Below are 22,563 nucleotides of genomic sequence, written 5' to 3' on the forward strand. Positions count from 1 at the left end.
AATCACGCGCAGGTTTTTTTTTTTTTTTTTTTTTTTTTTTTCTTCGGTGGATGCTGCCTGAGAGGAGAAAGCCCACCTCCCCTCCTTCACCATCGTAGTAAAACAGACACCGCGCAGCAGCTCGCCGCCATGTAGAAGCGCAGAGTGGCACATCTCCAATACGCAGTGTGCATCTCCTGTCCAGGCTGTTAGATTTGCTGTCGTCCGTGAAAACCACGGCTGGTGCCTCACACAGAAGGAGAAGAAGCGCTGCTCGCTCAGGACTGCGGATATTTTCAGACACCAGAAAAAAAAAAACCACAAAAATTCAGCGTGATTTCAACTATTTGGACGTTTTTTTTTCTCTGCTTGGTGTGGGCTCACCTCTGATTCACGCGTCTCACCCAGGCTCCATCTCTCGCTTGGAGTTGCTGGAGAGCCCGCAGAGGCGAGCATGACAGCATGACAATGGTGCAAGGCTGGTTGACAGCAGGATGATGCGCTTTTGCTTTTTGCCATTTTGCGTTTCGACTTTTGAGGAATGGGCTCTCTGCCGGAGCTGTCCCCGAGATAAACCTCCAGCGGTTTATTGTGTATATTTCGCCTTGAAAATATCAACACTTTGTGCGTGTTATGGTAAACATCTGGTGCCTCATCCAGTCCGCGCTTTTCTCACCTTTCTCCTCCCATCCGCCGCAGCGCATCTCTAATTGGAGCGACTCCGAGCATCTTAATTGATGGAGATCATCCACACCGGACACTGACCACGAGTTAACACCGTTTACCAGCGCAGTGCAGGCTGAAACACAAAGATTCAGCTGCCGTTGGATGTTATTGTCCCCCTCAGGTGCAGCTGTATTTGTCGTTCACCCGGTTGGTCGTATCTTTCAGTGACAATGCCGGTGAACGCACTGCCCCGCGGCGGCAGCAGCGGCATGGGCGGCCCGGGGTCCCTGAGTCCGGCGTCGCTGTCCCGCAGCCTGTCCCGGCTAAGGGAGTACCGGACACGGACGAGGATCATGCTGGCTCTGGGAGTCTCTCAGATGGTCCTGGGGAGTCTCATCCTGGCCGTCAGCTTCGCGGCTCTGGCTCTCACCACATCACCCAGGGTCCGGCACTCCTGTCCCTTCTGGGCAGGTTTTTCTGTGAGTACAACAATGACACAATGCTTGTTTGGTGGCATGAATCAAACATGATGTAAGTTTTCATCTTCTGAAGAAAAAGCGAAACGGTGTAGAAGCCTAAACCTGAAAGATCAGATGAGTATTGGCTATTGAGACATCAACAGCAGGGAAATATGATGGGGATGTTGTTTATTTTTGTGTCCACAAAAGAGGGATATTTGTCAATTGTCCCTACATTGGTCTCACGGGCTACTGACTAAAACACATTAAAGCAAAGATGATCCAAATTTTTATGTGGTCACTACTGATTCACCATTTAAAGAATATTATAACTTGATTTTTGAATTTCAAAGACATCCAGTTTTTTAGTCTCTGGCAGAGAACTAAACTAATTGGCTGCTGAGCCTAATCAGTGAAGCAGCGCACACACACTGGAGTGGAGGAGGTGGATATTCTAAACGTGATACTGTGCTCCTTCCTGTGTGTGTGTGTGTGTGTGTGTGTGTGTGTGTGTGTGTGTGTGTGTGTGTGTGTGTGTGTGTGTGTGTGTGTGTGTGTGTGTGTGTGTACGTGTACACAGCAGGATGTGTTTGGAGGAATCTCACTGAGATGTTGTGTTTTTGTATATGTGAAATTTTCATGGTGGTTTCTGTAAATATTTATGAACACACACTTCCTTGATTTTCTGCCAGAGACCTGGGGCTGGGCTGGTCCATTAATTATAGAGGCAGTGGGGCAGAGTGCAGGGGTGAGGGGAGGTCTGTGGCACCAGGGCCATCTGTGTGGTTGGTGTGTTTGTGTGTGAGGAGTGGGGGGTGAGTGGGTGGGGGCTGTTAGTGCCTGTATGTGTGGGAGTGTATCGTTACAGGGGAGTAGTTAGTAACCGGAGCGAAGGTCAACACACATTCTTGATCAGCGTTTTGGGCTTGGGATTTGACAAACTTCTGTGTGGAACGTGTTTCAGGCCTGTCAGCCTGTTGTGCTGCGTCTTGCCTTCTGTCATCTCTGTGCACCAAAACCTGAAGCATCTTTGTGCCCTGACACACAGCCTCAAGGAAACGTAAACTCTGCATAATTTGTTAGTTGTTTGTTATTTGCTGTTTTGTGTACATACAAGTTCCCAGCCCAGACAAATAAAACACCAAAAACACAGCTGCAGGGGTAAAACAAGTGCATAACTTTTTACATACTTACTACTGCAAACAAAGAGCAAAGCCTACTACAAAAACCTTCATAAAACATAACTTTTTTTTTCTTATCATCCATCTAGAAGAAGCTCAAAGATGAAGGACACTTCACTAAAAGGCTTGGCCCCTAAATTTTCATATAGTGAGCAATAAAACATGAAAACCTCATCTTCAGTCTTACCTGAATCGCATAACAAACAAAGCCTTTTATCTTCAGGGAGACCAGTACACCTGCCTGTTATGGTAATAACTCAAAGCGCTTTTACACTACAAGTCACATACACACATTCATAAAGGGCATTTACTATGCATACAGCACTTTTTACTAACACATACACATTCATACACCACAGGAGCACACTGGCAGTAATTTGGGGTTCAGTGGGACTAAAGGAGACGGGAGTCGAACCACCAACCTGAGTAGTGGACGACCTGCTCTACCTCCAGAGCCATGGCTGTTTGTTTTTCATGAATTCATAATTTGTTTGTACCAAGCATCAACTGATACTGTAAACTGGAAAAAATAAGAAAGAAATACTCTTTAGGGAAATGTTCCCGATGAGCAGAGGTTTAGTTCTGTAACTCAGTCTGACTCAGGTGCTGGATACAAATAAGCCTGCTGACAGCAAGAGCCATCGGCCACAGTGGCGCCAGATAATGTGGCTGACACCAGGTCTCCATCTGGAGACTTTAGTGATGGAAGTCATTTGCCTACAAGCAAACACAGTGGAAGTCAGTCTTTGTAAAGTAAAGAGTTTTAAAGAGTTGAAAACACAGTGAAATACGTTTTAAATCTTCACAGAATTAGCAATCAGGGCTTTTGTGTAAAGTATGTGGTCTGGAAAACAATAGTTGTCAGCTCTGTGACACTTCTTGGCATCAGGTTTTACAATACGGTCTTAAATGTCGGCAGAAAATGCGGTGTCTTGGGTTATTGGGAAAGACCTGGGAGCTGACTTGATTAGAAAAACTGTGTCCCTCTCTATCGAGAATTTTGTTTGAGTAAATAAGACAAATCAACAGCGTCTCAGTTAGCTGCGATGTTATGCTTTTTGTGGCTCTGCTCTGTGATTAAATCTAATGAGATGAGTATATTTGTACACAAAAGCTCACTTTGTACGGCTTTAAGTCTCTGCAGAGCTAATCTACTCCTAATTTTAGAGAAAGAAAGTGTTCCTTTTCTCTGGCTCGATGTGTGCGAGCAGTTAATAGTCCTCACGGTGGTGGGCCAAATGTGCAGAATTAGAAAGGAGGCCGTCATCCTGAATGTGTTTCAGATGCTTTAGTGCAGTGTATCCGTATTTGAGTTGAGGTCCTAAATGGGCTAAGTTGTTTATATGAAACACTCATGTATTGTAGATGAGGTTCCCTGTCACCAGGAGCAAACCGATAACTCTCAGCTACAACGTGATTCTTTGAGCATGTAAATCTAGTCAGCACTGAACCTTGAAGCCTTTTTCATCGAGCTTCCTCTCATATTGGTGACCTGTGCTAATGGTGATGACAAATCTTCAACCCATCTCCACTCGTGCGTGTGTGTGTGTGTGTGTGCACTCTGTAGGTGGCTGTGTGTGGTCACTGTGGGACATCATTAAGGATCTCTGTGTGATGACTGGTATTGTGGAATTTCAGAGCAATCACTGCTGAGCTTGGCTGTCCCTCCTCCTCCTTCTACACACGCACACACACACCCACACACATATATACATGCTCAGAAACATGCACACAAATATATCCCATCTCAGTGTTGTGCATATCGGCCGTTCTGTTTTCCACACTCCAACATTTTTACAGCTTTGATGTTCTGCGCAGTGTGTTTGATAGCATAATATCTCACATGCACGCTCACACTTGCCTGGCCAACAGAGAATAATCCTACAAATATCTTGCTCTTTCTTGCACTCAACCTGAGGCTTGTAATTATCCCACAACCCTGCTGTAACTCCTTAACTCGGCAGACAAGCAGCCAGCCGTAGTCGTTTCCTGTCGGTGTAATTCGGGTGACAAAAAAAAAAGATGACGCAGGGCTGTAACGATGAGCAGTGCAGACTCTGGGGCTGCAGAGTACGTGAGGCCCGACATTCAGTCGCCTCTGCTCTGCCCCGTCCTGCCACATTACCAGCAGGTTTACCTGCTGGCTGTGAATCACGCCGCCCTGCCAGGTCTGGCCAATAAATGAGACGTCGTGAACGAGCGAGCCAAAGGGCCTCTGCAGCTGTCGGCAGCTGACATGCAGAACAAATTACCGTCCACCTCACATCTCCATGAATTAAGCTCGGAACTGATCCAAGTGTCCGAGCACACATACACAAACTCGCAAACATAAACTGATTCTCATTTCCTGCCACAGAGAATAAAAGACACTTTACACAAAATATGTAAATCCATCAGAAGGAGTTATTGCAGGCATCATTTACAAATTCACATTAGGTTTTGATGCTTTCTATCTCTCTCTCTCTCACTAAGATATTTCCTCTCCTCGCCAGCTCAAGAAACAGATTTACTTCTCTCTTTTTTTCCTCCCCCGCTCTCCTGGTTGTGTGAAAGAAGAGCAATGTTGATTTTGTGTACATCCTCTCTAAAAGTACCACTTCAACAGTCTGCAGACTGCCTTAACAAAGGCGGCTTAAGACGGTATTCTTGGTGTTTGTTGTGAGGCAGCTCTTTCTACTGAATTTTCAGCCCAAACAGTCAGCAAATTCTGCCTGAGTGTGTGTGAGTGTGTGTGTTTGAATCCAATGTGTTTTGTAAGGGGATGGCTATGTTGTGGGGGTGTGTATTGGGGGGCTCTTATGTCTTTGGCTTGGCTCTAAGGAGGATCATGTTGGTCTTTACTTTGTTCCAGACCAAAACATTTCAACATCTGTTGGATGGATTACAATTAAATTTTATTGAAAAAAAAAAAAATCCTGGTCCTCAGAGGATGAATCCCACTGACTCACTGACATTTCATTTGTCCTCTGCATTATTGCAACGTCTGTAGGATGAACTGATCAAAGTGTTGTTCATTGACTTTTTCTTTACAATGTTTATTTAAGGTTTATGATGAAATACCTACAAAACAAACTACATTCCCATCAGCCTTTATACAAACTGTATTTTATGTTTAGTGCCAGTTAGCCAATATTATCTTATCCCATCACATTAACCAAAGTAAACAGTAAACCTGTTAACATAAGCCTGTTAGCACTGTTACTGTGAGCATGTTAGCATGTTGATGCTAGCATTCAGCTTACTGTGCCTAAATACAACGTCAAAGAACTGCTAGTGGGGTTGCTTGTGTATATTTGTTTCAAGACATTTCTGTCCTGAACCTTGACTCTAAATACAAAAACACTTTTATCATCGAGACTTTGTGTTTTGTGCTGTCTTGAGACTGGAACGCCCAGGAAATAACCAGGAAAGTATGAAAGATGAAAGGGGCACAGGTCCACCGTTAAGTGTAAAGATTTTGGATTTGGCCATATCTAATCTGGCTGTTGCAGGAAAATCTCTTACACTCTTGAAAGCACCCCCGTTTTCTTGAGTGGTCTTGAGGAGTCTTCTTGAGGAATAGAGAGCAGCAGTTCTGGTAGCAGACGAAGACAAAGATTTGATTGTTTAGTTGCTGGGATCTGTTGTTTCTGCTTTTCTGCAGCAAGGGAGTGTGAATCATCATTAATTAACTGGCTTATTAACTTGCTTAGGCAGTATCCTGGCAACAGGTCTTAAGACGCAGTTACACGTGCACACACACACACTCACACACACCCCATACATTAGACTCATGCTTTGAAGAAAAGTCTGTATTGTTGCTTTGGAAATCCTCATCATTTTGATGAAAAGGCTTTCTGTCTGTCTGCATAAGAATGATGTGGATACAGATGTGGTTGCGAGGAATTCTGAGGCACTATTTATTAAAAAAAATGTTCTTTTGGTGTAGCTTGTGACTCTACATCAAAGTGAACAGAGGTGTGAATGTTACATCTAGTCGTCTTTCTCTGCCTTCAAAGCGAACATCGGCACTTTCACCCCAGTGTCAAACGAGTGTGAAGCTGTTTATTGCCTTTTTTTGTATGATTTTACAAGAAGCTCATATGAGTAATAGCTTCAGCTCCAATGAAACTCTCTAATAATGTAGTGCATGAACAGCCAACTATTTGAGTATCTGCTGTGAATCAGTGTATTTTTGAGCTTAGATATACATTGATATTTATTTCATTAAAGTAATATATGTCCCTTTGGTGTCACTCGTGTAGCTTTGATTTCCTTTGCCTTTTCTGCTCAGTGACTGGAAATGTTTTACTGAAGTCTTGAAAAGCTTATTGAGTCTGAGTCAGAGAGATGGGTAAAGTGTTAGACCTGATACAGGTTTAAATATGAACAAACAGAATCTGTTAGTTGCTAGTGTTGCATTTTTTAGGACAGACTGATTGATCTAAAATAGAAGCTGTCATTATCAGAACAAATTTTTTTTTTTTTTCTTGTGCAGCATGTGGTTTAGATATTATACTGTAAAATATTTGTCAGGATCCAAGGAAGAACTAAAGGGTCAAAACACACTTTCTCACTTTCTTGTGGAAACATACAGATAGTTTATTTCATTTTCCCCCATCTTGAGATATCCATTTCTAAGATGTTTTGGTTGTGCTCACAGGATTGAAGCATTAAAAATGAAGAAGAAAAAAAAAATCAAAAACAACATTTCTCACCAGAAACTGTCTCTCTGCATAATCCACAGAACAGTTTTCACAAGAAAACTGTCTCTTCATTGGAAAGATGTCCAAATGAAAACTTTTGACAGCACATTCTGTGGATCATCCAGAGGAACAGACATTGATTCTGGAGAAGAGATGCTGTTGTAATGTTTTTAAAGTACAATTTTTCAGTGCTGTGAGACCCACAAAATAAACTTAATTCACCTCCACAGTATTTGGAGTGAGATATCTCAAAACCTGGAACTAAGACCCAAACTATATGTATGACTTGGTGCAACTAGAAGGATATTAAAAAATGTTTTTATATATATTTATCATAATAGTATAATGCATTATATATTTGAGATTAAATGACCCTTTAATGAATCACAGATTGTGGCAGAGGCTCAGAGGAAATCCCCTTTGCAGTTGAAGAAGAAAGCTTTTCCTTGTGATGTGATATTTAAAGTCACAACTGTACATTATGTAACTGCATCATGAGTTTGTCCAGCAGCCACATTATCACATGATTTGATGACCGTCTTGTTGTGACAGAGACACAAAGCTCCACTTTGTTGTTCTGATACAGCCATTTATTCCCAGCTGTCAATAGAGGACGTGGCTCCTCGGCCGCTGTACTCATCTCCTCAGTTTAGATTAAATGGAGAGTGCGGTCAGCACACATGCTCTCAGACCGGACCACTCACGGTTGGACCGGCCAGTCTTAAATCTCATATTGATCAGCTAATTAGATGGATTCCCATCAATCATCTGACTTGTGTTCAATTTTTGCTTGACTTGTTGATGTATTTTTTTTCCTAACATCTCTGCAGTGACCTCAATCTTGTATTTAACCCAGGTGTGTGGTGATGTCATGTCGTTTCAGTCCCGAGGTGTCGCTGAACAGTTGTAATTCACTTTCCTGCCGCACCTTTCCATAATAAGTAAGTAGGCACTCAGCCTGCTGCTACTCATTACTCTGAGGACCCTCCAGTGCATCCTGCCCCCACTCCAGTGCTACCAGTGAGCGCCACAATGGTAGAGAGAACAGTTTGTCCTTGCTACCACTTTAACACACACACACACACACGCAACCAGTTCTCCAGAGAGGCTCTAATATTTCAGCTTTACTTAATTCCCTTTCAAGATGTGCTTTGCCGTCACACGTTGGAGACACGTACAGACTTTCTGCCTCGTCTCGTTCCTCCATCCACTTGTACTCTGATATTTTTGGTTTGTTCATGATCCGTGTTCAACAGCGGGAACAGGATGATCTGAGCTTCTTCGGTGCGTGCCATGTTAAGATTAAAGTCCCTTTGTCACATGCCGTCCCATCTTTCTTTTCTCTCTTTGCTATGTAATGAAGCAAAGAAGCAACCTAGCTGAAAAACTGCATTTCACATATGACTGCTTTGTCAACCAGGCGTAGTACCATGCCAAAGAAAAGATAAATGTTGGGGTTGTATTTCTGTGGAGGATCTGACAATATTAATTGTATCCACTGGTGACTCGTGCTGTGTTCTGTGAGGAGGCCAAATAAAGGGAATTTTCTTTGCCGCATTGTGAACAAACAGTCCTTCACTGAGGCCTGGTTCATACTGGCAATGGTTGTGTGAAAGGATGCAGCTCTCACTGCATTGATGCAGAAAATCCAGGGAAAAAAACACAGGGTTGTGCAAAGAAGTTGAACTTGGCTAAACAATTAGAAGGCAGTGCATTTACAAGGCAGTGCATCGTCATCTTGCAAAGCACTGTGCTGGTCAATCAAACTGGTACAAGCGTACAATGTAAGAAAATGACTCATATCAGTATTCTGGCACATAGAATAGTGTTTTGTCCTCTCAAGAGTCCAAAAACCCCTAAATATCCATTTGACTGTGAGAGAAAATCAAGAAAATTGTCATTTGTGAACTTTTAAGAAATATTTTAAGTTCCTGTCTACTCAAAAGTGCTTTGCTTATTGTTACTTCACTTGGATGTTTGACCTTCACTGTGCAGAATGATGTAAATGTGCAGGGTTTGGCGATGGAAGGTTGTTTTCGCATTCATCAGTTTCTGTGCTTACCTTAAATCTGTGTTTAATGTGTATGTATGAGCTGATTTGTTTTGTATTTTTGACCATATCTGACACAAATGAGTATTCCACACTGTATTTGTATGTCTTAAAACATCATGGTGGTGGTTGTGGTGGGGGTGGGGCTCTTTAAAGACCCCAGAATGACCCCACATCTGTGCTTGTATGTGTGCACAGACATTGCATCTCGGCGTAGTGCCTACACGCTCTTTTTTCACAGACACTTTCATGCATGTGGGCACACCCAAATGTACGCACATAAAAACACAAACAGCCTCTATAATGCTTCATTTTGATCTTTGAAGAGTGAAGCTGGTTGATGTGTGATGAAAGCAGTAGGGTCTTCTGTTTTTTTATTTTTTTATTTTTTTTCTGGACGTTTTCAGACGCATTTGGGGAGGACAGACAGGATAAGAGAGAGCGAGAGAGAACGAGAATGATGAGGTCACATATTTGGAGAAATTGTTTTATGTCCTGGATGTGTGATATATTTGTATGTGCATATATCTCTGATCTCTCTCATAAATCCTCCTTTTCTTTTCTGTGTCTGCTCTTGTTTGTAGTGTGCCTCTGTGTTAGTCTGACCCGCAGCCTAGGACGTGTCTGACAGAACGCTTGATGCTGCACTTCTTTACAAACAGTCTCGACCTGTCTGCCAGCAGGTCTGCCTGCAGACTGTTGAATAGAAAAGGCCAACAGGGTTGAACTGAGCTCACAGGGAGGGAGCCAAACCAGAATAGAGAGACCAGGGCAGCGAGGGGGAAACAGAAGATGACCAGAGGCAAACGTCTGTCATGAATGATTCTGTTGTTGGTTTATAAGATGAGCACTGAAGAAAACACTCACAGGTGCTGCAACTGTGCAACACCTGTGTTTACATTTATTCTGCTACTGTGTTCATGTCAAATCCGACAGGAAAGAGAAGCTTTAAGAGGCAGACTCATCTTTTATTCGGGCTGAATAGAGAGTTTTTATTTTCCAGTGAAGTGACAGACACCCACTTCCTCCTCCTGCCGTGGACCTGAGTGAAGATGTTAACAAAATTGGGGAAAAAAAAAAAGAAACGCTTTTCAGTGGCATGCTGCAACAGGCCATCATCAGCGTGAAGGTCTAATATCAGCGCTCACAGACACAGATGCAGCTTTGTTGATGTGTTTGACTTCTATTCTGTACCTGCTATTGAGCTGTAAATTCTTCCTGTTGTAACAAAGTTGACTGTCGTTCCTCCCTGCTGCTTTCTATAGCTGATCAATGGGGGAAGCCTGCTGACTGGAGCCTCCTTTTGTTCTATGATTAGCAACTGGGTTGTGTTGGATGGTGCTTTTATGTCTGTACATATGTGGGAGGGGAGGTCATAGGTGTGTGAATGTGTGCTTATGTGCCTTTATTTGTCTATATGGAGCTGGAGCAGACATAAAGGTCGGTTGTATACCTCCTCCTTTATCTGTTTTAATGCAGACCACAGAGTTGTATAGACAGAAGAGGGACAAGAGGGATATTTGTGTTTATCAGGCTGCCAGCTGCAGAAACAAGAAGAGAGAGCATGTAAAAACATGTCTGTCTGTCTGCCCTATCTGTTTGTCTCTCACTCCCTCAGAAAGCTGCCGACCACTGAGCTGAAAACTGCTTCAATAGGTTAATCTGGCGGCGAGAAAGATAAATCAGGAGCTCCAGGACAACCTGAGAGGCTTACATAAACACACAGTTCCATTTCTTTTTTCCCCATCTTCACATTGCAGCATAAACTTTTAGTCTGAGCATCAAAAGAAATTTTTAAAATAGAGTTAAAGTTAAACTGGAACTTCCATGTGTCTGAAAAAGAATGATACGTTCTAAAAAAGGCGGTGATATTGTTGTTTAATTAATATTCCCATTACGTATCTCACTAACTCAACTAACACTGAATAGCCACTGACATACGAGTGGACCTGTAAGTCGTCTTCTCTGAACATAACTGTTAAAATAGCAGGGCAGTGTCAAATGGCAAAGCTTAGACATGTTTAGACATCCGAGATCACAGTTATAATCAAAGCAAAGCAAACCAAGTGTGAAGTTGAAAAAAAAAAAGATATTTGAGGAGATCACTGGGTGATCTTACATTCTGATGATACGCAAGATAACGTGCTGGTAACATTTCATGGGAGTGTAGTTTTTCAGAATGCTAACAAATTAATTGTTCGTCAAAATCATGAACAGCTCAAATTTTAAAGCAAGTACTTTATTAAGTGCTGTGTAATAGATACTCATTCATCTTAGAGTAACAGTAAAGGCCTCAGGACTGAAGCGGCTGCTGCTATGTTAACAATGCTGGTTTTGCTGTTCAGGCTGTGGTGACGCTGTGTGCTTCAAACAAAGTGCTTGTCAGATCATCTTAACACCTCTTTTTAATTGGCAGAATCGGGAGGGAGGTTGTGTTCAACCTGATTAATCAGTGATGAAAATAATTGTTAGTCGCAGCCCTGGTTTGAGGCCTTAAACAGGACAGGAACACAAGTCTCTTTTTCAGAAAGACAGAAAAAAGAGACCTTCAACAAGAGATTGTGTTGTGCGGCATAAACTCGCGGAACAGCCCTAAGGTGACGTTAAGACTTCGGCTCTCTGTACCTTCAGAAATACAATGAGTGTAAGAAAAATGACACCAATTTCCTGCTGGAAATGGGTAACAAGGATGTGATCTGTCTGTCAGGATAAATGAGCCCTGAGGATAAATTCTACAGGTCGGGGGGTCAAATCTTTAACAGCAGTTAATGGTGTACAAAAGGGTATCAGATCAGAGGATACACACACACACACAAACACAAAAATCATTCAATGTCTAGCAGTGATTTCTCGCCTATTATGTTGTCACCATTGTCTCCTGGTTGAGTCCAGCATCATGCTCTTGCTCTTAAAGTCATTTAGCCTGAATGATGCATTTCCTCATGGTATCTGTTGGGACCGGCAACAAAGAGACAGGCCAGCAGCTAATCTCTGTGTATATCTGCCTGCCCCTCCATGCATATGTGTGTAAAACAGAAGAGAGAAGATGGAGAAGGAAAGAACAAAGTACAGGACGGATTGATCTTACAGTCTAACACATCTGCCTTTTTGAAGAGCCTTGGTGAGACTTTAATAAGAGCAAAAGCCTCCAGAAAAGATGGCGAGGTGTGTGGGGGTGGGGGGGGAATCTTATTTTCTCTCCACAGCTGAGGTTCCTCTGTAGAAACGACGTCCTGCTTCTTAACTTCACCTCTGCTGCTCTGTGGGTCTCTCTGTCGGCAGTCTGTGTGTTCACCTCGGTTGTATTTTTCTCTTTATAATTATTACATAATCAACCGTGATTGTGTTGCTGTCTTTTCAGATTATGTGACTTTATTCCCATATTAGCTGCTGCCTACTCACGTTTTGCATCTTTCAGTATCTGTAGTCTTTGCTGTGGGGAACTGGGATGACATCGCAGGTTTTGGGGAGAGAAAAATCTGTTCTCCCCACTGTCTCTTGCTGAGGGGCATCGTACTAAATGCTCATTTATTTCAAATTGTCCTGGGGCTGGAGTGGATTGTGGGAGTTGCTGTTTAGTCTCTCTTAATTCACAAGTTGTTTTTTTGAAAATGTGCTTTTAGAGAAAGAGAGGAATGGATTCATGCTGAAATAAAAGCAGAAGGGGGGCATTACTGCAGATTTCGATCCTGCGCTGCAGGGGATGATGGGGAAATCTGTGGGTGTTTGCTCAGTGTGAAGGAGGCCAGCCGGCCCCTGGGCCATCAGCTCCTCCCTCAGGTTGATATTTCAGCTCCCTCCTCCCCCTTATCGGCTCAGAGTGTTTCTTTTGGCATCATTTCAGCTTGGTTAGCAAGCCTCATCCCCCACCCACCTTCTCATAATCTACATTCTTTTTGATCCGACTCTCTGCCTGCTTCTGTCCCTGGAGGTTGCATCTCTGTAGGATCCATGTTTCAGCTGTGGCTGCAGGAGTGTGAGCACCTCTGGGATCTTTTTAGACTTCAGGAGTGAGCGTGAATGTCACAGAAACAGTGTGTCTTTTCCTTTTCCACCCTCTGAAAACCTTAGGAAGTTGACAACCTAAAACATTAAATAAATCTACATATATGTGAATACTATATACGTGTGTGTGTGTGTGTGTGTGTGTATAAATGTGTATATATCTTCTGAAAATATACATCTACGAGTAAGTCTTCTGATTTTCTATTTCACAGTTTCCTCTTTCTGTACTTCTGTAGACTTTTCAGTCTGTGTGTGTGTGTTATTTTGTTGCAAAACATTTCTGCCTTATTAACTCTAACTCCTTATTCAGCAAACGTCTCCATCACTACCACAGCACTGCAGTGGCAAACCTAGGAATTTGCTGCATTTAAGCTTTTTTTTTTCCTTTGCATTGATCAATCCCCTCTCACTGTGCTTAGTAAGAGTGAATCAGAGCCAGAGAGCCCTCTGCGTGTGTGTTAGAACTAAAAAGATATGTCAATCTACAGAGTGACAATTGATTAATCGTTCCATCAAGTAAAAAAGCAGCATTCTTTAGTTCCTTCTTCTCCAGTGTGATGGATTCGATGCTTTTCTGTCATTGTAAACTGAACATATTTGGATTTTGAACTATTTGTCAGACAAAGCAATTAGAAGACGTCATCTTGGGCTCTCAGAAATTGCGCAGAAAATTTTTCACAATTTTGAAAGATTTTGTACATTAAACTGTTAGTTACCTTCGGCAAGGAGGTTATTTTTTTCACCCTTTTCTGTTTGTTTGTTTGTTGGTTTATTTATAGTGAGTGTTTCTTCTGTTAAAAAAAACAGTGGAAAAACATTGTTTTAGTAGTGATGTGAAATAGTTTGACCTTCAATAAAGTTCAGTTTTTCTTCTTTAGTGTAACTTTATCATTATTAAAGCTGTCAGAAAGTAAGTTGAGTTGTGGGCATGAAATAAGTTTGAATAGGAAATAAAGAAGCAGTACTAGAGGCTGTTGCAGGCTGTTTGACAAATTTGAGAGCTTCTCTGGTTGTGTTGTTTCCTGAACAGGAGATGGTGAGACTTATGGGTATTTCAGTAGCTGTCATGGAAACATTTGACAATAAAATAAGCTTTCTCAACAAAGACTTTGCTAGTGGCAGTAAACATTTCATTCACAAAAAACAGAGCAGTTTTTTTGTGCTGTAGAAAATAAGAAAATTCTTTTACAAGAGTCAGGAACAGAATTGAGACAGACGGGGCCTAAATTAAAAAAAACAAAAAAAAAACCAACTTGCCTTATGACAGTGTGTGTGTGTGTGCGTGCGTGCCTGCGTTCGTGCGTGCGTGCGTGCGTGCCTGCCACCAGCTCCATACAATTCTTTCCTCTCCACACCTGCTGTGATCCAGTCACAAGTAAAGCACAACACACAGTAGTTCTCCAAAGAATAAAAAGGTTTTTGATCCAGAATGGAAATGGAAGCATCTTGACACAATGGCAATCTGTAGCCTCCCTTTGTTCCCCAAACACTCTCACTTCTTTGTGGTATAGATTCCACAAGATGTTGGAAACATTGCTTTGAGATTCTGGTCCATGTGTTCATCACATCATTTCTGCAGATTTGTCAGCTGCATATTCATGCATTCATCTCCAGAGGTGTTTTACTGGATTCAGATGGTGAGTGAGGAAGCCACTGAAGTTCACTGAACTTAGTGTCGTGGCCATGAAGCCAGTTTGAGATGACTTTTGCTTTGTGAAATGGTGCATTTTCATGCTGGAAGTAACCATTAGAAAATGGTAAACCATGGCCATAAAGGGATTAACATAGTCAGCGCCAATACTCAGATAGGCTTAAAGGGCCCAAGGTGAGCCAAGAAAACATTCCCCACACTATTACACCACCACCAGCAGCCTGGACTGTTGACAAAAGGCAGGTTTGGTCCATGGATTCATGCTTTTGATGCCAAATTCTGAACCTACCATCTGTATGTCTCAGCAGAAATCCAGATTCATCAGACCAGGCTGCATTTTTCTAGACAGACAGATAGATAGATACTTTATTCAACCCCTAAGGGAAATTCATAAAAATTATGCAGTCGAAATTCCCACATTTGGGGAATCCTAATTCAGCTGTCCAGTTTTGGTGAGCCGGTGCCCACTGCAGCTTCAGATTTCTGTTCTTGGCTGACAGGAGTGAGACCCGACATAGTCTTCTGCTGTTGTAGCCCATCTGTCTCAAGGTTCAGTGTGTTGTGCATTCTGAGTTCTAAAGAGTGTTTATCTGAGATACCGTAGCCTTTCTGTCAGCTCCAACCAGTCTGGACATTCTCCTCTGACCTCTCTCACCGACAAGGTGTTTCTGTCTGTAGAACTGTCGCTCACTGGATGTTTGTTTTGTTTTTTTGCTCCATTCGGAGTGAAAACCGCTGTGTATGAAAAATCCCAGGAGATGGACAGTTTCAGAAATACTCAAATCAACCCATAACTGCATGAATAAACAGGTTTAGAGGTGTTCCTAATAATGTGCTCTGTGACTGTAAAAGCAATATTGTTGCTCAGTGTCGACTTTGATTAGGACCTCGTCAAGGTCGGCTACCGTGGCAACCAGGGACAGTTATTTTGGCTTGTTGCCAGTCAGCATCATTTGAGTGGAGGTAAGGGAATCTGTGACTGGGGGTCTCTCTCTCTCTCTCTCTCTCTCTCTCTCTCTCTCTCTCTCTCTCTCTCTCTCTCTCTCTCTCTCTCTCTCTCTCCTTGCTGAAATAAGCTTTGAGGGGAAGAAGGAGCGAGTGTGTGTGTGAGAGAGAGCTTGTAGCACATGAAGATCACAGTGACAAGAGGCTGTCATGGGTGAAATGATACGCTATGTGTGTGTGTGTGTGTGTGTGTGTGAGAGAGAGAGAGAACAAGAAATATGAAAGCAAAGGAACAACAAAAGGGTTCAGAGAAGACTCACTTCTATTAGCGGAATGAGGATGGAGAGTGAAATGTTTTGGTTTGAAGTCAATTACAGCTGCGGTTCTATGGAGTAATGAGTTTGGCCATGTCTCTGGATCCCTCTCATTAGCTGGCACTGGAGGACAGAAGCAGTGTTTGACAACTTTAGTTTATGTGTGCAACAGCTCAACCCTTACTAACTCTCAGGCTTCTCCTGTACTCTCTGCTGATCCTGGATGGACAGCAGTTAGACTGGACAGGACAATAAGTGTGAGGCCATGTGTGACGTCTGTATACAGCACCATCAACTGCTCTCTCTCTCTATATGTGTGTGTGTGTGTGTGTATATACAAAAAATGTGCTATTGTTGTTAGGGAGGGACTTGCTGGTTTGTCCCCAGCTACAATTTTATTAGAAGGGAGACACTGCAACAGAAATGTTGTTCTTGGAATTCAATTAATGTCATACAAAATGCAGTAAAGAGAAAATTTGGCCTTTAAAATTTTAAAACAGCACTGACTTTCCACGCTGTGGCTGTGCACAGTTTTTCAAAGTACGTGGCAGGTAGGCTGTTAGAGAACTAGGCTGTCTCAGTGTCTTGCTGTAATATTTGTTGCTGCAGATGTTTGTGCTGTCAATGTTCATATTCCAGATCGGATTCAGGCTCAAACATGTACAGATGGATATGAGAAGTTGCCATTTCCAATCAGTTATGTTACAGTACTTAATAGCTTTACAGTTTGTTTTCAGAACCTCAATACCTCTGTTAAGAGGATGAGGTGGTGCTCACAAGCATTGCGACTGCTCTGCCCTCTGGAAGTTGGCCAATCAGAAGAAAGTGGGCTTCTTGGGATGGGTTCCTAGGCCTTAACGAGCCCAGAGCTAATTTCGGTCAAATCCTCAACTGAGGGGCCGCATAAAAGGGAGTGTGAGATGATTAAGGCTTTTTTTTTTTTTTTTTTAAAGAGTGATAATGATAAAAACTCTACTTCAGTGGAGTCCCAGAACAAAATCACAGAGCTGGAAATGAGCAAAATAGGTCCCCATTAAGAATTTAATCAGCTGAAACAGTGGAGCATGGCAGAACAACCTTTGCGAGCCTTAATTATACTGAAGTTGTCATTAGACAAACTGAAAGTTCAGAAATATGAGGTTCATTGTGTTTTTGCAGAATCACCCGTCAACAACCTGCTTGGCAAGTGTGTTGATCGGAGCACATGAAAAGAGACCTCAGTGCATGTTTGATGGACCTGTGGGCTTCAAACAGGGAGGGGCAGCAGTCCTTTGAAATATAACAAGTGAGGATCTGATCAAAATGTCACACTGTCAGGGGAAAGCAGAGCAGAGTTGGACCTTTGAGTATAAAAGCATGTTGCTGGGCCTATGCAGGCACAGGAGGACAGTGTGCTTCCTGCTAGTGGATTTTTCTACAGTCATTATTTGTACAATTATGTCCCAAAATAACCAAAATGTACCTATAAAAATACTATGAACATTATGCATTAATTCTAAAATCAATTTGCTGGCTTTTTTTGTCTTCTTTGTCTTCCAATTTGTTCGTTTGAGTGATGTCTTCTAACTGCACTGCAGTCCTTGTTGCTGCAAACTCCCATCTCTCTTGTCTTAGGCAGAGAGTTGATAGACCAACCAGAACAAGTCACTGGTGCAACAAGGACATGATACCTCACCAGTAACAGTAATAATTATGTTTGATGAGGCTGGACATACCACTGCTGGAAACTGAACCCTGCTCTCTGCAGTGCTGCACAACGAAACTTGTGGCAGGAGCAACCGTGCGTCCCTGCTCTAGAGCAGTGTCCAGATCTCTGCTCAGTCCCAGCAGATAAATACCACATATCCAAGCTATTATCACTGCAGTGTGTGTTCAAAGGTGCTGTGTGTGTCTCACAGGATTTGGTGTTGGCAGTTCAATACTGATTTATTTCCTCCTTTATCCTCTCACCATCTTTCCAGGAATAGAAACATGTTTATGCAACCGAATGAAGACTTTTAGATCTGAAGCGCTGTCGATCTAATCGATTAGTTGCTCAACAGAAAACTGATTAGCAACTCTTCTTATATTTGATCAATCACTGCTTCTAGCTTCTTAAATATGACTGACCATGGGTTTTCTTTGTTCTATCTTTCTTTTTACTATATGAAATATCTTTTTTGTTTTGGCCTAATGGTTGGGTAGAATAGTTTTCACAGTGGTCTAACAATCTATGGCCCCAGTGATTAACCAATTAATTAAGAAAATAATCAACAGATAAATCAGAAATAATCCTTGCTTACAGCCCTAAAATGAGGAAAAGATGGCAAATAAATTGTGGCCATATCCAGTGGAAATATTTCTCATTTAAGGTATAAGTGATTTTAAGTGGACAGAGAGGAGCGAATATGTGTGAGATGGATAACAGGAGAGTGTAAGAAGTGTTGACAGGACTCCCATTATTAGTATCCTCCCCTCGCAGTGTGTGTCTGACTGTCACACTCCCTGCTGAGCCACTTTCCAAGGTCAGCTGATGTTTATAGCCACACAGAAACACCACTGCAGCTTTTTCCCCCCTTTTAAATTCCCAGTAGAGTTTCTCTTGAGCAGCAGCATTTGAAATCTATTCTCCAATGAACAACAAGGCTAACTTTACTCTCTACTCAGCCTCAGACTGAGGCGTATAAATGAAGAGCAGCAGGTCTCAAACATGACTGCTTAGTGCATTGATTCTCCTCATGTGGCATTGACTTCATGTTTCATCCAAGGCTGCAGTGTGGTTTCAGAAGAACTACCCCTCCTCGGTTTTAATAGTTTAACACTAAGGATGTGCTCCCATGTGATTTTAGTCCAGTGTGTTGCTTGTGTTGGGGAGTGAAGAATATTTGAGCTGAAATGCAAATGACTGAAATGATGGGTTTGATGTGATTAACGCCGGTTTTTCCTTCATCTGCGACAAGAGGCTGGAAAACCAGTATTTGTAAGGAAGAAAGAAGAAAATCAGTTTGGATTTTTAAGGGTTTGGAAAGTAAGAATTATTTTTATCTTTTAGGCAAAAAAAAAAGTAAGGTAAAAAGAAATATTCCCCTCCAGTTTTTAAGCCTTCATCAATTTTTCACTTTTCTGCTAAGCTAAGCTAACCAGCTGCCGGCTGTAGCTTCATATTGAATGGACAGATAATGTGAGTGGTATCTATCTTCTCATCTAACTCTCTGCCAGAAAGCGAATAAGCGTATTTCCCCCCAAAATGTGGAACTATTCATTTAAGGCTTAAACTGTGCATATTTGGATTGGTGGGCTTATCAGAATTTCACAGATGGTTTGAAGCTGCAGCTGAAGTTGTCTCATCACCGCAGTGTGGCGGCTGCGCTGACATCAGACAAGGTGACACCCACTGCTGTGGTGGAGGTGTTCACCATTTGGATTACAGGGATAATCCCTTTATTATTTGACAATATGTTACCTGAGACTGGTCTGACCTCTACAGTGGTGTGATTGTGTGGTCAGGGTATGTTTGTGTGTGTGTGCGCGCGCCCATAGGTGTGTGTGTGTGTGTTGTTCATAAGCTATTATCTACACAGAGATGATGGTTTTGCCTTTTCTCTGTATTTGAGTTATTGCCTAAACTAAGACACGGTGATGTGATCTTTGCCTGTGATTTGATCAATAGACAAAATTACCGCAGCCTCCCAAAAGGCCAATATTGTTGTGTGGTAATGGAAATGCACTGCCACATGAGCAATGCTTTCTCCCAAAGTAATCCACATTGATTTGTGGGGCCACTTTGATAAATTGAGGGGGTTTTAGGTTTGTGTTGGTCCATTGCACAACACTTGGTTCCCTCTGTGTTGTTGTTGTGTGTGTGGGAGTTTTGAATTGATGCCTATGGATCAGTCTACAGTACAAAAAAGTTCCTGATTCATAAACACTATCTGATTCTTTTTCAGTCTTTGTACTGTAACTTATTGACCACCTTAAAAAGAGAGAGGGGATCTTCACTTAGGGGACATTTGACAGTTATTCTGCCAATTACTTTCATATGCTAATGATTAATGTGTGGGTGACAATCCCTATTAATATTTATGAAAGTGTGGGGGCTCATTTGTGCATTCATTTGTTACAGAGAATGACAGCTACCAACATGCAGTTCATAATTCAAAGCAGAAGACGCAGAAAAAAAAAACATCTTTTGTATTTATGTTTAATACAGTGCAGAGCTTCTGTAGGTGGGATATATTTTATCATCAGTGCAGCTGTAGCCCACTGCTTCTGCTTTCCATTAGCAGGAAGGTGTTTACAGAAATGAAAAGATTAAAATACTCTTGGATGCAGTGTGTGTGTGTGTGTGTGTGTGTGTGTGTGTGTGTGTGTGTGTGTGTGTGTGTGTGTGTGTGTGTGTGTGTGTGTGTGTGTGTGTGTGTGTGTGTGAGAGAGAGAAGTCAACTGACATTTACCTTATGCATTCAGTGATGCTGTATTCAGGTGTTTTGCAGACAACATTGTGGTGGGACAGAAATTAATTGGGGCAGAAATGCCCTTGAAAGTTAATCACACAGCCGTGAAATTAAAAATGAGGGGGCAAACAAAGCACAACTGCACAGAGCCAGCAGTAGAATAAAACGCTGACTCCACACAAAGCAACGCACTTCATCAGCAACAAACAAAACAACTAATCTAATCTAAGTAAAACCTTTAGCGGTGGAAGGTGGGCTGGTCTGGGACAGAGAGAGGGGAAAATAGAATAATCCCTTCCCATAAGGAGAAGTTGTAATAGGATAGAAAAATTAGAACACTTCAGATTATAGCCCCCAAATTAAAGTGTAAATATTTTGCGCATTAGGTATAAAATTACCGAGGATATTTTTGATCTGATAATATGACAGGACATTAAAGTGTGTCTAGGTCTTTCTCTAAAACTTTGGTCCTATAAGACCAGAGATACATCCTTCTTCCCAAGTTTAAATAAATATTAGAGCTTGATAATGACAAATATTTTATACATTTCTTTTCAAGTTATGTGTGCAAATATGTATTTTAACATAAATGACACCATCGTTCATTTCATTACTCTATGAACCCTGTGACCACTTTCCCCGTTTGTCCTTCCTTGCTATCCAGTAATAATTCTACTGAACTTTTACTGTTACCCCCCTTATTCCCTAATCTCTCGTCATCTTTCTCTGTATTTATGGTACGTATTTTTAAGTTCCCCAGTAAGAATTTTGTTGATGCCCCATATATACAAAGTAATTACTCTTTAATTTGCGGGGTGTAATCTGAAGAAACAAATGTTAGCAGTTCAAATGGGGAGTTTGCCAAAATGCTTTTTTTTTTTAATTTCCTACATCCCTATAAAAACTGCCTCTGAGAAGAAACCATAAATCTTAATGCTTGGAGAAGGAGCATGCTTTGAGGGCATAATCAAAGCAAAAATGATGTAGCAGATTTTTTTAAAAAAGGACGTATTTCTTTGTAAAACTGAGACCTTTGCAAAACTCTAAAAAAGAAGTTATTCCAGTTATTCTCTAAGGGCTTTTGAGATATTTCTCTTCTGTCTCCCTCTCACATGCATTCAAACACAATCTCACACCTACGCAAGTGCACACACACACACACACCTTTCACATCCCAGTGGATTAAATATAGAAATTATTACGACCCAGTGATTTCACATGAAGTCACAGAATACAGCTCTGAGGTTACACTGTAAATTTGCCCATCTGCACTCTTTATTTTGTTTCTAACCTTGCTGTAGAGGTGTGTAATGCTGCATAATCACATATACACTATAATTAGTGTTCCAGTGTGGAAATTGTACTTGGCCACACTGGTAATTTTTAGTGAGCTGGGAGTCAGCATTGCTCATCTGTTTATGCTCTCCTTGATGAAATGATGAATGTGCTGCGCGGACGACTGCGGTCACATGAAGCTGAGTGTGTTCATTAGTTGTGATGAATGCTTTTCTTGGGTGTTGTCGCACAATTATTCTGGTAATGAGAGGGCTGGGGAAAGAGTTGGCTGTTAAAACACTATGCGTCTATTATGTTTCCTCTCTGTGTGTCTCTCCGTATTGTTAATTTGAAACCTCTTGCACTAAAACACTTCTCTGTCATTACTGTTAACAAAAATGGTTCAATCTTGTTACATTTTTCCTGAAAAGCTCAGAATTACAGCATGACTCTGTACAGCGGGTGGTTACTGCCTCTTTTAAAATGAACTAAGTGAATTGGGTTCAGTTAGATGACAGTAGCTCCACATTCATGTCTGGAGCCTAACCATCAGTTTATGGTTAGGAATTCCCCACTTTAAAACCAGTAACCAAACTAAAATCTCCCCAAATAAATAAGTTAACAGTTGTTGTCCTTCTCTCTCTGACTCAGACAAGTAAGACTCTGCTGTAAATATACTGTATATAGGCAGTGTGCTCCATGATGGTAGATAACCTGCATATTGTTTCTGGTGGACAACCAAAGGCTCTGCTGGTTTTGTTTAAAAGGTTGTTCCCACTAATGTTCGTGGTGGTTGTGGCTTTTTATTTCGTTATTTCAATGAATATCAATCTTAAGTACATTTGAAATCAGAAAAAGAAAATGTATTGAATTATTTGCACAAGCCATCCCACCATTTGTCTATGTGCTTAAACAATGAAT

This window comes from Toxotes jaculatrix, chromosome 1, assembly GCF_017976425.1.
Source record: "Toxotes jaculatrix isolate fToxJac2 chromosome 1, fToxJac2.pri, whole genome shotgun sequence".
In the NCBI taxonomy this organism is placed as follows: Eukaryota; Metazoa; Chordata; class Actinopteri; family Toxotidae; genus Toxotes; species Toxotes jaculatrix.